This window comes from Vulpes vulpes, chromosome 1 (genome assembly GCF_048418805.1).
Source record: "Vulpes vulpes isolate BD-2025 chromosome 1, VulVul3, whole genome shotgun sequence".
NCBI lineage: Eukaryota > Metazoa > Chordata > Mammalia > Carnivora > Canidae > Vulpes > Vulpes vulpes.
Genome location: NC_132780.1, coordinates 42,903,690 through 42,918,291, shown reverse-complemented (window position 1 = coordinate 42,918,291; position 14,602 = coordinate 42,903,690). Strand labels below are relative to the sequence as shown.

The following is a 14,602-nucleotide window of genomic DNA, read 5'->3' as shown; positions in this document are numbered from 1 at the left end:
TTGTTATTCAGGGGTACCTAGGTGGCTAGGTTAGTTGAGTGTCTGCCTTTGGCCCAGGTCATAACCTCAGAGTCCTGGGATGGAGCCCTGTGTCAGGCTCCCTGCTCAGCAGGGAGTCTGCTTCTCCCTCTGCCTCACCTCCCCTCATGCTTGCTCTCTCTTAAAAAGAAACAAATAGAATCTTAAAAAATAAAATTTTCTATTCATTATGTAAATTGCTCATATTTTTTGCTATAGGGTGTATGTATCAGGTAAGAATTTTATTCAGAAGCATTAAGGGAAAACTGAAATATCAGTGTCTTGTATTAAGTAGAGGTTTTATTTATCAGGTAATGAGAAATCTACAGGAATAAAAAAAAAGAAAGAGAAGTCTACAGTGAGTTAGGGAGTGCAGTATTGACATAGGCTTTATGATAGCACTTTCTATCATGGGGCTCATCCATCCCATCATGTGCTAGTAAACTCATGGCCATAAGATGGTTCCTACTCTGCATCATCATTGAATCTATGTTCCAGAATTAAAGAAGCCTGGAAAAGACAAAAGGCTAACAGACAAGCCAGCCAAATTTGTCCCATCTTATATGATTTATTGGAAGCACAAACCAAAAATTTTCTTTCAAATTCATGGGTCAGAATTGTTTCACATGGGAAAAAATTAGTTACAGGGAAGGTTAGAAAAAGTAGGTTTTTTAGCTGGGCAATTGCCACACCCAGTAAAATTGGTATTGTGTGAGTAAGGAAGCAAATGAGAAATAGATATTGGGTTGGAAACAGTTGTCTACCCAAATAAAAATTTGAATGTAAGTGATGGCTAGAAAAACCCCATCATGCCTTGGACACATGTCCATTGGTCATCACAGAGGGCCTACCCTCAGAACTGGGGCTCTTAGAAATGAAGTGAGTTTTAGCTTAAAGTTTTGAGAAGGATTGCTTTATGGGTATATGCCATCTGGATGGCTCTTCCCCTTGCAGAATCCATTGACTGCCACTTGGACTTGCATGCAAATGATTGATTTTACCCCCTATACATCAAGCAGAGGCTATGCTTGTCTGAAATCACTACAGATCTTCAGCTAAAGATTCTCCCTTTTCTGCTGACTCCATGAGTGTTCTCTGTCTGCTCCTTGTGGGAGCATTTATGGTAAAAGTTGTTTTCTTATTTTCTGAGAATTTGAATGAAAGAATTCAACTGTTGAGTGGCTTTACCTGGACCATGAAAATATCAAATGCAATTTAGTTAAAAAAAAAACAAAACAAAACTCTACTATGGACAAATGGCATCAGCAGAAGCCAAAGTCAATTTGTTGACTCAGTTTTGATACTCTGAGGTACAAGCAGCAGTGTCTTAGAAACTACTGTGGTTTACCTCAGAAAATTAAAATTTCTGAAGCAAGACTGATAGGAGTGTCCTGTCCCCAGGTGCTTTTTAATATTCTTATTTAATCACACTGTGGTCATGGGTGAACCCTGGCCCTGCTGATGATAGAAAGGATTGCATCCTGTTTTCAAAAATCCATTGTCAATTTCAGAAGAGAAGGAATGCTTCTCAGTATACAAATCCCAAGATTTGGATACTCAACAGCAAACTCTGTAATGTGCTCACACCTGGCTATTCTAGGGGAAAACAAATGTCACTTTTCGTAGGGGAGGCGGGATTTAGTTACATTTCCCAGATGAAGCCCTCACTATGATCTAGTATTTTCAATTTACCCAAATCCCACCAGAAAACATAGAATTTGAAGGGCACAGGAAATATGTGGAGTCAAAATAGCTAGATAAAAACAATTATGAAGATGAAAACTCCATAATTAAGGGTGTAATACTTCATGTCTCACAGAAACACAGATAATTAAAATGGACCAACCACTAACAACTCAAAGGAACAAACAAGGCAAAGATGGCCTCACAGTGCCCCCTAGCAAACATCACAAAATTCCTCTCTGTAACGTTGCTTCTTTGTTACTATCAATCTGGCTTAAGCTATTTGGAAGCCAGAGTCCAGCCATTTCTTGATTCTTCCTAATCACCATTGGAAGAGTTTGGAAATTATCAAGATATATGCTGATGGCCATTTAACACTAGACAAGCAAAGCAGAATAATATTCTTTGATTGAAATCTGCAACTTTATACTTATATGATTGATGTCTTTTTAACTTCATCTGTCCTTTCCTTTTTTTTCCTTCTATTCTTTATTTTTAAAAAAAATTTTACTTAGCCTGTGATCTTGGACCTGAAACACAATAAAGTAAAAGCAAAGCTAATATGAATTCAAAACTATTTTCCGCTCTTCCAGAAATTCACATGTGTTAACTTAGATCATCATTCAATTCTGCTAAGCCAACTCTTTCTATATAGGACTAGATTTTACAGTCTATTCATCTTATACCTTTTAATTAAATGGTCTCTACCTGGTGCCCAGTTCCTAGTCCACTGTCTTACATAATGTATCTGTTTGCATTTTCCTTTTGATTAAGAATAAGAAACAATCATAGGGAATGGAGTGGAAATATGCAAAGATTGCAACAAGGCAAAGCAATTTATTTTTCAACCTGGATGTGCCCTGAGCTTTTCATTCAGGTCAGCTGAGCTTCTAAATGCTGTGAGTGATTACTAATTCCACTTGGTTTTCTCAGCAAAGCTGAAGGTGATGAGAGGAAGAGATTTTGTGACAACCACAAGATGTATAGAAGCATAAAACAATAGTGTTCAATTTTGAGACAGTCAACAGAAATGCTAACAATTAGCTAACTCTTCTGGGTGTTATGGAAAATTGTAGAGTGGAAATAATAAGTATATGACATTTGATAAAATATTTAATTAAAATAAATACATACAAGCATCTTAATTCTGAATGTGTTCTGTAGAATCATATTCCACCAAAATGAAGTAGAGAAACATTTTTAAACAACTCTTTCTTCTGATTATATCTAATTGGTGACTTGAACAGGCTATGCACATCATCGAACATTATTCTCAAACCAAGTCACATTTCATATTGCTATTCCATTTATCATACCCAGTTTTGCAGATGGGATGATGCTCAGGATACAAATTTTCCCTGCTTACTCACAATATTGACTTATTAACATTTTGCTTTCTTGATTAATTTAAATGGCTTTGGAGAGGTTTACCCTTTGGCACTAAGGGACCAACATAATTGCATTATAGGCTACTCTTGCCAATGCTGATGTTCAAGAAGAAAATACAAATGTGATGATGCTTTTCTGGACAATGACAACTCCGGAAGAATGGAGGAACATCCCAGATTAGATATTGAAGCTCAGTGTGTTTTGTTTCTAGAAAGTTTCTGAGTGGAGATCTAGCACCTTGTCCCATCACATTTTAGTCCAGAAAATATTCACACAAATGAACCAATATTACCATTTCCATTTCCACTACTCTGATTTTGAAAGAATTCAAAATCACTAGAAAATGCTGAAAAGAGATGCATGAGTAGAAAAAGTATTTTAAAAAATTTTCAAAATAAGAATTGCATTAAACTATTGCATATATGTTTGTGAGCACATTAACTCCAGGTATAGAAAATTGCCCCTATGATCATCATGGTGTTTTCTTTCTTATATTTGTCACAACCTGGTATGCTTAATTAATCATATGTTTATTCCTCCTACTAGACTGTGACTCTTCCAGGACAGGATCTGAGATGTAGGCAAATTGTATTGCAAGTAGTATACTTGCACAATGTAATTGGTACACGATTACTGATTGAATTGGATGGAATTGAATTAACTTAATACTGGTAAATGTCACAATCCAATCAGTCAGCAAGGACTGGAGGCTTCTACCAGGGAAATAAACACACTGGCCAGCCCTGGCACTAGGTATTCTGTAAAAAGAAGGTTGGTTATATGATTTTGATTAAAGTGAATATTGGATTTTTCTAAGCATATTAATGAATAGTTAAATGATTCCCCATTTCCCCTCAATCCCAAAGGGAAGGGGGTACCTAATATGTAGTCATTGTCAACATTCCTTCTAGTATCCTGTCTTTCACAGCATAAAATAAGCTATCCCTAATGAGACCATTTATAAAAGTACTTTGTTTTAAAAGCACATCTGTCTTGCAAATCAATGTTACAGGTGCTGTATTTTAGAGGGCCATTGACCTCTAAATAGTTCCAGAACACTTGACACCCAGCAACCCTTTTCTCAGTGCCATAGCATGTGGTGCACTAAAAGAAAAAAATCGTAATTGCAAGGTTAGAGCATAATCAAACAAACAGGAATGCTAACACAATCAAAATAACTAAATAAAGGCACTTAAAAGAATTAAGAAGAAATCTTGTGAGGCAGATGAAGTGGTCTGTGTCATGATTAAGAGGTGGGTTCAAAGCTGGACCCTGAATCATGAGAGAGGATTTAAATTAGGCTCTTTGTGTATTGAGGTGGGGGGCCTCACCCCTGTGGCTGCTGCGCTGAGCAATGTGCTGGAGGGAAATAGGCTGGAGGAGACTAAGCAAACCATGTACCACTTAGGCTGAGAACAAAGAGAAAGAAACAAGAAATGATGCAGGAATGCTGGTGGTGTAACTGGTAAGACCTCAAAAGACAGGAGCCACTGTACTGATTTAATGACACAAAGAGTTTCCTCTGATAACGCATTGCCCAAAAATAAAGAATACCACGGACTGAGACACAGTTCATCCATAAGCCCCAGGGATCAGAAGCATCAATAGTAATCCTTGGAGAACAGGAAAGCTGTGTGATTCTTATTACTTTGTCTGCCACCTCCTCATTCCTCCACTATGTACAACACACATGCACACACACACACTCACACACACACACACATACACACACTTTATCTCAGGGCTAGTTTCATATCATGAATTAAAATACATCCATGTTTGGATTTGAATCACCTTAGTTAGGATTATGCACCAGTCTAATATCCTCAGCAAATTCTTCAAAACGAATAATATGCAAACCTCTGGGCAGATGTCATGTATCCAAATCCTATGAATTCTTCACCCAATTCCTTGTGATAGAATACAATTCTTCCTTTTTTTTTAAATGTTATTTTAAAGAAACCACGGTGGGGAGCATGATCATTTTCTTAAGCCCATGCAGCATAATTTGTCTCAAAATCATGAATAATATTAATAGCATAAAAAGGAACTACATTTATATTAGTAGACAGAAACATTATAATTGGGAGTAGTTTATGTTTATTTTTTAAATTATTTTTTATTTTATTTTAAAGTAATGAATGAGGGATCCCTGGGTGGCTCAGCAGTTTGGAGCTTGCCTTTGGCCCAGGGTGTGATCCTGGAGTCCCGGGATCAAATCTCACATCAGGCTCCCTGCATGGAGCCTGCTTCTCCCTCTGCCTGTGTCTCTGCCTCTCTCTCTGTTTGTCTCTCGTGAATAAATAAATAAAATAGTTTTAAAAAATAATGAATGCAATGATTTCAAGTCACATATTTTCCAATAGTTTTTAATATAAATAGTCTCCTCCACTTTTTCTATTACCCAACCAGGTCCCTTAAAGGTTCTAATTCTTTTGGCTGTTTCTTCTACTTATCTCAATATTTTATTTTTTATCTTTAAAGATTTATTTATTTGAGAGAATGAGAGAGAGAGAGAGCATGAGTGGGGATTGGGGGAGAAAGGTGGAAGGAAAGGGAGAAGCAGACTCCTTGCTGAGCAGGGAGCTCCTGGTGGGGCTCTATCCCAGGACCCTGAGATCATGACCTGAGACAAAGGCAGATGCTTAACCGATTGAGCCACTCAGACACCCCCCTCGATACTCTAAAATAATTGATTTTCATTATCATTTCTTCAATCATCAATTTCAGATATTATCAGTTTATTTTTGTTATGGTCTACCATTTAAGTCTGCCCTGCCCTCGGTCAAACACACACAAGCATATAGACACACATACACACACACATACAGACACTCTCTCCATCTCTCTCTCTCTCTCTCTCTCTCTCCCCCCTTTTACTTCCTTCTCCCAATGTAGTTTAACACTTTTTTTTTAACAGGAAGGGTTTACATTACTTAATATGTGTTGGTAGTTTATACCATGATTGCACTTCTTTTTCTTACATTTTGCCCATGGAATTAACCTTTCCCCTTCATAACTCCCAGTTTCATTCGGAGTCCTCACTACATTTTCCAAATATTCCAACAGATCTTTCAAATGCCTGTTGGTAGATTTTTCAGTTGACTAAACAGAATCCCTTTTTTAAAAATTTGGCCTTGTTTTCTGGAAGACCTTCACTCTGTAGTTCTCAACTTCTGCCGGGGTCTGCTCTGTCTGCTGTGCCTCAGTCACTCAGACACTCCACTGTTTTCTTGTTGCAGGTTCCCCCTTTGCTAGATTTCATGTCCTTCTCATTTTTTTCATTTTTTCTCTTGTTTTCCTGAAATATATCCTACAGTAGCTTTCTAAGAGGAGGATCAAAAGAGATACATTTTAAGAATGTGTATATTTGAAAATCAACTTATTTTCACTTCACATTCGATTGATAATTTGCCTGAACATAGAATTTGGGATTGAAAATACTTCCCTTCAGGGATACTTGGGTGGCTCAGCGATTGAGCATCTGTCTTTGGCCCAGGGCATGATCGCAGGATGCTGTAATCGAGTCCCACATCAGGCTCCTTGTGGGGAGCCTGCTTCTCCATCTGCCTACGTCTCTGTCTCTCTCTCTCTCTGAGTCTCTCATGAATAAATAAATAAAATCTTAAAAAAAAAAGAAAAAAGAAAATAAAATACTTCCCTTCAGAGTTTAAAGGCATTACTTCCCTATTTTAGGACATCCCAAATATTTATTAAGAAATCTGATGGCAGTTGAATTCTATTTCATTCTATTTGATCAATTGTTTTGTGGTGGATAATAATTGTTTCTCTCACACCTAAAGCTTCTAGGGCTTCTTCTTTTTCTTTATTGTTATTAGATTTTCTGATAGGCCTAAGTATTTTTTAATTTTATTTTATTCATTTGCTTAGTACCCAATGAGTTTTTCCAATCTGAAGATGTGTGTTTTTCAGTTCTGGAAATTCTCTTGCAGTATTTCTTCAAAATTTTTTGTTTTATATTTTAGTTGAACTTCCACTTAATTACTTATGGTGAAACTCCTAGGATAGTTCTCTTTTTTCTTTTCATATATTCTATACTTTTCATCTTTTTATTCAATTTTCTGGGCAATTTCTTTGGTTTTAACTTCTAAGAAATTAATATATATACATTAGAAATTTCCTTCTATTGCCTGCATTGAATCTATTTATTGTACACCCTTTTATTTCTGTTTGTTTGTTTCTCTCCTTGCTATCACTTTTCCTGTCAGAGGACCTGTACCACAGGCCTGTTTTAGATACAAATATAAATTTGGCACTTTTCTTACCTTCATATTTGAATGACATCAATGTGAGAGCTGATAGGGGAGAAAAATAAAAAGGAACACAAAGTGCTAAAAAAGAGAAGGTTAGAGCAAGGATTGTGTTGCTGAGTTATGAAAGCTAAAACCTCCCTCTTTTATATAGTCATTATTTCTTGACATTCATAAAAGTGAATTTCACCTACAGTTTAAAAGCCAAAACAGGAATTCACACATAATTCAAAGTAAATAGGAATTTGTTATAGAACTTTTGTTTCTGAAATAAGAAAAATAAAAAGAACCTAGCTGTACCACTAATTCTATTACTAAATAATACAAAAACAAATCAAAACAAAAAAAAATTCACAATGGTTAGGAGGGCTCTTTTCCACTACCTTCTTGGGAATTTGAAAAAAAACAAAAACAAAAAAACATAAACCTTCATCATTTCATTGCAATTTTGAGTCTTTTCTTTTCCCCCAGAGCACAGTAAAAAACTAGAAAAGGAGGACAAGGTATAACATAGGAACATCAAGCTTGAACTGAATATTGAAGTGATGGCTGTGTCTTTCTACATGTGTTGGTTTCCAGATCCAGAGCAAAAGGGCTGCCACTGAGGTAAAGCCTACCATGTTGATTCCACCTGGTATTTGAAGAGTCACCTAGCCAAAAATGTGAAGATTCCAACATGCCACTTTTTTGTTTACCACAGAATGAGACTTTTGTTGCAAATCCTCTTTGGAATCCAGTTGAATCCTGTTGTGAAATTACCCTAGCAACAGACATGCAGATCCAAGAGCTCCACCATTTCTGACAGGCCTACAGTGACTCCACTCAGAGGAAGGTCTCAGACTTGCTCCCGGTGAGGAGCAGTTGAAGAATTGTGCTCAGGAATCACTTTTCTTTTCTTTTTAAAGATTTTATTTGGCATCTGGAAGAAGCCAGTCCGTTAGGTAGGTGGCTCCAAGCCAAGATGTCTGCGCCCCCTTCCCTTCAGGAGCCACAGCCCCGAGAGCACAATTCCAGCAGCACAGGCCCCGGATCCCAAGGCGCCAAGCAGACACAGCCCAGGATCCTGCGCTCCCCCTGGGACAGGTGGAGGCAGGGAGGGCACAGGACAGGGAGGACTCTCCTGCCACCAGGTGCCCCAATCTGGGTTGATCAGTGCCCCACCTCCCCGGGAGCACCTAGGCCAGTGTGGACTGGGAGACTGTGGTAGTTACTAGTGGGGAGCTGACTCTAGAGCTGGAGAGCTTGCCTCTGCCAGTGTTGTTGTTCCTCCTGGAGGGCCCACCAGGGGACAGAGGCCTCACAGGGTAAACAGCTCTACTGAACCTGGCACCCAACGGGGGGGGGGGGGGGGGGGGGCGGGGGCAGGGCTCCTTCCCCAGGTGCACACACCTGAAAATCAGCACAGCCGGCCCCTCCCCCAAAAGACCAGCTGGAAGGACAGGGGAAGAGCAAGTTCTGGACCAGGCAGAGCTGGAAAGCTCCAGGGGAAGTCAAGGGATTTACAGAATGTAGAACCAGAGGCTACCCCTCCTAATGTTTTTTTCTTTCTTCCTTTTTCCAGTACAACTCATTTTTATATCAGACTATAAATTTCCAATTTTTTTTCTCTTTTCCCACCTTAACTAAAATATTTTACCACCTCTTCATTTTTAAGATTCTTTCTTTTTGACTTTCATACTTCTACAACTACAGGTCCTAGATATATTTTCCACTTCTAGATTCCCTTCAACATACTCAACTTAATTTTGGGAAATATACAAGATACTTTTTTTGTTTTGTTTTGTTTTGTTTTGTGTTTTTGGTTTTCTCTGCCTCATTTTGTTCTACAATGGCAGAAGTTAATACCTTCTAAAACATGACCAGCATGCACCCAGAACCAAGTGGTATACCGTGCTGGTTCATTCTGTGAGATTATATTCTCTCTTCACTCCCATTCTGCCCCCCTCTTTTATCTCATTTATGTTTTGGTGGTTAGTGTTGGGGCCTTCTACAAGTATTTCTGGTTTATATAAATTTGGGACTGAGCATCTTCTAACATACAGAACTTAATATATTCAGAATCAAGAGTATCTCCCTCTAGACCCCCTTAGATAGGCTACATTCTCCCTCCAATACAACTTTGTCATCACCACCATCCCCCACTTCCCTCCCTTTCTTTTTTCGTCTCCTTTATTTTTCTTTTTTCTTTTTTTCCCCTCTTTTTTGGGATTCTTGGCCTTTTATTTTTTACTACTTTTTTTTAAATTTGTTTTTCACTTTAGTGGTCCTTTTGTTTTATTTCATTCTGATCTTTGTTTTCAATTTCTGGTCTCTGACCTCAGCAGAATCATCTAGGGTGAAATTTATTTAGGTCGTGGTTGATATTCTTGACTCAGCCCGCTCATGCAGCCACTCTGCACTGAGAAAAATGACTAGAAAGAACTCACCACAAAAGAAAGAATCAGAAACAGTACTCTCTGCCACAGAGTTACAGAATTTGGATTACAATTCAATGTCAGAAAGCCAATTCAGAAGCACAATTATAAAGCTACTTGTGGCTCTGGAAAAAAAGCATAAAGGATTCAAGAGACTTCATGACTGCAGAGTTTAGATCTAATCAGGCCGAAATTAAAAATCAATTAAATGATATGCAATCCAAACCAAACTGGAGGTGCTAACGACTGAGGGTTAATGAGGTAGAAGAAAGTGAGAGACATAGAGGACAAGTTGATGACCAGGAAGGAAGCTGAGGAAAAAAGAAAAACAATTAAAAGACCATTAGGAAAGGTTAAGGGAAATAAATAATAGCCTCAGAAGGAAAAAATCTATTGGGGTTCCAGAGAGCACCGAGAGGGCCAGAGGGCCAGAAGGCATATTTGTTTTTTGTTTTTTGTTTTGTTTTGTTTTGTTTTGTTTTTCTCTTTTAAAAAAACCTCATAGAAATCAGATTGGAGAAGTAGAAAGGTGTAGAAATGCAGGAAAGCCAAGGCACATGGCCTTGACTGGCGGCAGGTGAGGCGTGGAAGAGGAGGCTAGGCCTGGCTAGGCCCAGGAGCCCGAGGCGTGGCTTCTTGGGAGCCGGCTCTGGGCCTCGCCACCGGACTGGGTTCCAAGTGGGGCACGTGGACAGGTGGACAGGGGTACGGGGCTGCCACAGTGCTGGTGGGCCAGTTGGCACTGCAGAAATTAAGATATGGCCTTTCTCTCCTGCTTGCACAAAGATTTGCTGCCCTGGAGCCTTCTGTGTGGCTATAGGTCCCAGATTAGCAAACGTTGGATTTTCATGCATGTCTGTAGTCACAGGAGACAGTAATGGATCTCCATTCTCAAAAATCAGTGCAAAACCAGTGAGGTTGAACAGCTGAGTAACTTGAGTTAACAAGAAGCAGGCTGTCCCCCAGTGGAGCTGCTACCAAGTGGGAGGGGACCTGTAGGGGTAAGGGTGAGCTAGTGGATGGGAGGTGACAGGCTGGGCCCAAGCCCAGCATCAGGATGCTGGGAGGTCAATGCAGGGCAAATGTCTAGGAGTGCCTCATGGGCCAGTCCGCATGGGGAGTCCTGGTCCCTCTGTCATCCTGGGACAGGTCTTCCTGCAAGCTGGAACCCCTCAGACCCTAGGACATGAGGCAGGGCTAGGAGGGCTAGGAGGGCTAGGAGGGCTATGTGGCATGGCCTATGTCCTCCACCAGGCCCTGGGACAAGATTGTCTCCAGTCGACATTGTGTGCCCAGGCCAAGCCTCCTGGCGGGGCTGGCTGCCCTGGCCTAGCACCATGGAGACCACAGCGCCTCACTAACGGTGTCCTACTTGGGGCCCATGGCTGCCCCTGGCTCAAGCCGGCTGGCCATGGTGCGGCCCCAGCAGCCAGCTGCCACACTCATGCTGCGCTGTCCCCGCTGCTCGCCATCTGCCTGGCTCTGTGTCCAGTCATGCCGGTGGCCAGGCCCGCTGTGCTGGCTGAGATGGTACAGAGCAGGTGGTTCTGGGAGCGCAAGAAGTCACCCTGGCCTGGCAGGCCGCAGCTGCCTTTCCACAGTGCCATGCAGGTGGCCGCATTGCGGGCCGGCCGCGCCCGGTGGTTGTTCTTGAGCTGGGCCAGGTGAGCCGCATAGCCATCCGTGATGAACTGGCACTGCTGCGGCAGCTTCTTGGTGGGCCGGCCCATGATGTAGATCGGCATAGGGGACAGGCTGATGGAGCTGTAGACCGCCACGTCCTTGGTGGAGCTGTAGGCCACGTGCTCACGCAGGTGCAGCTCAGAGATGAGCAGCTTCAGGAAGTTGGCCTTGTGCCGCAGCGGGTCGTGCCCCAGGCCATCACAGAAGGACACCACGCCGTGGGGGAAGCTGTGCTGGGCCAGCCATGCCACCACCCTCTGCTTCTGCATGTCAGGCCGGCCCATCACATAGATAATGAGGTAGCCCAGGTCCTGCCAGTGCCGCACCACATCCATAGCCCCGACCCGCATTTTGGGGTCACTGCCCATGATGGACATGCTGGCGGCAAAGGAGCCATCAATACTGAAGACCACAAACTCCATGCCCTTGGGCAGCATGATGATGTAGCTGTCAGCAAACGTGTGGTCTCCCCTGACCACCATCTTGATGGGGTAGATGCCCACACCCGGCGGTGGGGCTCGTATATGGTGTAGGAGACCTGCCTGCTGCTGTTGGTCACCAGCGTGTCCAGGTACAGCCACTCACCCGAGGGTGGCTGCCTCATGATGTGCACACCCACCTTCTCTCCAGTCAGAGTGACCATATCCAGGGGCCCATACATGAGCCGGCCCATCAGAACCTGTGGGCCATCCTCATTGGCGACTGCATCACATTGATCCGGTGGTTGGCGGTCACATTCCTCAGCTTCACATGGGTCTTCTTGTGCTGCCACTTCTCTCTTGGCTTTGAGGGGGTGAACACGGAAACCTCCTTGCCATCCAGCTCCAAGATGCTGGAGTTGTCATGCCTCATGACCTGCCTCAGCAGGAAGGAGACCACATCTGTTGACTCCCAGTAGCTGGCATCAAAGAGGTGGGGCAGGGCCACCGTGGGGAAGGCCGTCAGGGCGTCAGGGCAGTACAGGGCACAGTCGATCCGCTTCTGACCCCACCACTTTGCTGCAATCTGGGCAATGCTGGATGCTGTGTAGCTCTCGGCCATGCCCGATACCTGGCTGGCAATGCTGATCTCACTGGCTCGGCAGAAGCCTCGGGTGGTGGGGGCGGCACTGGGCGAGGAGGGGGCCACGTGCTCTTGAAAGACCATGTTGTTGGTCTGGAGTGCGTCTGCCAGCAGTGTGGAGTAGCCGTCCCCCAGCGGGTAGCGTTGGTAGCGGGAGATGCTGAAAGGCAGCAGGGCATGGAATCTCCACTCCAGCAGTGGCTCCAGGCGGGAGGCTGACGGGTCCATGGGGTGGAAGGTTGTAGACTTGCTGGCAGGCCGCCCGCAGCTGGAAAACATCCAGGGCAGGGATGACACTCTTCATCAAGGCCAGGACCAGCCCCAGTGGGCACCCAAAGAGGAAAAGATCTGCGATCTCAAAGTCAAATTTCCCCACGGCCCCTGAGCCATCCAGCATGGTGGAGCTGCTCCAACGGCAGGAGCTGGGCTCGTTCTCAGCACACTGGCATGGAGGCTGGATAGGAAAGCCTGGTGCTGTTGGATGGTGTCCAGCTCGTAGGTGGATGAGCCGCTCCTCTTTCGGGGCCACTGCCTTTTGGGGTCCTTAACACCATTGCTTCGGGGAATATCAATGTTGCTGCGGCTCAGGTGCTGGCTGCTCTCCACGCCACCGCTGCCACTGGCGCCATGTGCCACATTGACCAGGGTGCCGGGGGACAGCAGATCAGTGTCCTGCACGCTGGCCACACTGCCCCAATGGCTGCTGCTCTGTCAGACACTGTCGAATGCCAGGATGCCTCCCACACAGTCCCCAATGAGGCAGATCTGTACCACTCCCTGCCAGCACCAGGCCTGCCGGTGGGCCCTCACCATCACCTTCTGTAGGCCCGTGTCATGGATGAACCTCCCGATCGTGGACGGCATGCCCCAATAGTGGAACTCCACCCTGCAGAGCTGGTAGGCACACATGATGGGAAACACCTGCTGCTTGTACTCCTCAATCCAATCGTCAGACAGGGCCCCCCCCCCTCCCCACTGTGTCTTGGTCGAATGGAATAGCTTGGGGTCTTCTTCCGTCTTATACTTGTTGAGGGGCACAAGGTCTTTGACGATGTCGATGAAGTCGATTGTCAGCTGGTTCTTCTCCACGCGAGACAGGCTGAACACATTAGGGTTTTCTCCAGCATCTGTTTTATAAAAGGTTTCGATGTCAATGGAGAATTTCTCCACAAAGGGGCAAGTGAACCTGGTTCGGGTATAGGGGTAGGTGTTCCAGGATTCCTCAACCACCCTCAGGGCTGCCTTGGGCAGGATGGAGCGGAACCAGCTGGGGATGTGCATGCCCACATGGTACACCTTGTGTGTGTACTGCCCAGAGCCGCCAGGGCCGTCTGTGTAGGGCGGGTTCTCCAAGATCGCTATGCCACTGCCTTGGCCCTATGTTTCGTTAGGGCTCTTCTGTATCATGCACAGCTGGGCCATGCGGTAGTCCTCCTCGGTCATGGGCGAGGAATCCCATATTCCTTTATGATCACCTTGGAGTCCAAGCCTTCCCGGCAATGGGGAAATGCGTGTTGGGCCTTCTAGGCAAGGCTCCTTAAATAACCATGACAGAATTCACCGAGGACCCCGTTGGTCCCTGTGAGAAGGCTCCCTCGATGTCCTGCCACAGGAGGAGGGACGACTCACTAGGCACGCAGGAGGGTGTCAGGGACCAGGACACACGTGGGGCGCGGGGGGTGGGGCCGGGCACGCCCGCGGACCGCCTGGACAGCTCGCTGCCGCCGTGCCCCACGCGCCCCACGCGCCCCGCGGCCGCTGCTGCCCACCCGCGCCGGGCGCCTCGCATTCCCCCAGTCCGCGGCGGGCCTGCACCTCCGTCAGGCCGCGGGGAGCCCCGGCCAGTCCTGGCGAGAGGACTCCCGGAGCCCCCGCCCCAGAAAGCATATTTGAACCAATTACAGCTGAGAACTTCCCTATTTGGGGGAGGGAAACAGGCATTCATATCCAGGAGACACAAAGTTTCCCCCCAAAAAATCAATAACAACTGTTCAATGCCTTAACATTTAAGAGTAAAACTTGCAAATTCCAAACATAAAGAGAAAATCCTTAAAGCAGCAAGAGACAAGAGATCCCTGACTT

General features: G+C 44.4%; 1 pseudogene; it reads right to left on the bottom strand.

Annotated features, from left to right (window-relative positions):
* Positions 1 to 11,126: 11,126 nt before the first annotated feature.
* On the bottom strand, positions 11,127 to 14,309 carry LOC112922058 (membrane-associated phosphatidylinositol transfer protein 2 pseudogene; annotated as a pseudogene).
* Between the last annotated feature and the right edge of the window lie 293 nt (positions 14,310 to 14,602).